Source organism: Sapajus apella, unplaced genomic scaffold (genome assembly GCF_009761245.1).
Source record: "Sapajus apella isolate SASKATOON/1434 unplaced genomic scaffold, GSC_monkey_1.0 scaffold7200, whole genome shotgun sequence".
NCBI lineage: Eukaryota > Metazoa > Chordata > Mammalia > Primates > Cebidae > Sapajus > Sapajus apella.
The window spans coordinates 2,159-3,372 of NW_022444124.1; the positions used below are offsets into that span (position 1 = coordinate 2,159).

Genomic DNA, 1,214 nt, shown 5'->3' on the forward strand with positions numbered 1-1,214 from the left:
CAAAAAATCAGCCTGGCGTCATGGCATGCTCCTGTAGTCCCAGCTACTCAGGAGACTGAAGCAGTAGAATTGCTTTAACCTGGGAGGCAGAGGTTGCCAGGAGCCAAGATCACACCACTGCAGCACAGCCTGCGTGACAGAGCAAGACTCTGTTTTGAAAATTAAAAAATAATAATAGGGCGGGGTCGGCCGTGTGCGGGGCGGGATCCAGGGCGGGGGCCGGAGCGGGATCTGGGACCCAGAGCGGGGTCCAGAGCAGGACCCGAGAGCCGGCACGGGGCCATGGCGGGGCGCGGGCGGGGCTGGCGGCCGCTGCTGCTGCTGCTCCTGCTGCCGGCGGCGCCGCGCGGGGCGGCCTCTGCTTCCGCCCGGGCCAGACCTGCCACCCGCCCCTGCGCCGGGACCCGCTGGCTCCGCGGGGGCGCAGCACATACCCCTGGCCTCATGTGTACCTGTCGCCAGCGGATCTGCCCAAGAGCTGGGACTGGCGCAACGTGGGTGGTGTCAACTATGCCAGCATCACCAGGAGCCAGCACATCCCCAGGACTGCGGCTCCTGCTGGGCCCACGACAGCACCAGAGCCATGGCGTATCGGATCAACATCAAGAGGAAGGGCGCGTGGCCCACCACCCTCCTGTCTGTGCAGCACGTCATCGACTGCGGTGATGCTGGCTCCGGTGAAGGGGGCAACGAACTGCCTGTGTGGGAGTACCCCACCGGGACGGCATCCCCGAAGAGACCTGCAACAACTACCAGGCCAAGGACCAGGAGTGTGACAAGTTTAACCAATGTGGGACATGCAATGAATTCAGAGTGCCATGCCATCTGGAGCGACACCCTCTGGAGAGTGGGAGACTAGGGCTCTGTCTCTGGCAGGGAGAAGGTGATGACAGAAATCTACGCAAATGGTCCCATCAGCTGTGGAATAATGGCAACAGAAAGGTTGGCTAACTACACCGGAGGCGTCTATGCCCAATACCAGGGCACCACCTTCCTAAACCATGTCGTTTCCATGGCTGGCTGGGGTGTCTGCGATGGGACTGAATACTGGATTGTCCGGAACTCATGGGGTGAACCCTGGGGTGAGAGAGGCTAGTTGAGGATCGTCGCCAGCACCTATAAGGATGAAAAGGGCACCAGTTACAACCTTGGCATTGAGAAGTACTATACATTTGGGGACGCCATCGTTTAAGGCCATGTCACTGGAAGAGTAG

General features: G+C 60.5%; 1 pseudogene; it reads left to right on the forward strand.

The window, feature by feature from the left end:
* The first annotated feature begins 282 nt into the window (after positions 1-282).
* Positions 283-1,208, forward strand: LOC116548125 (annotated as a pseudogene).
* Positions 1,209-1,214: the final 6 nt, after the last annotated feature.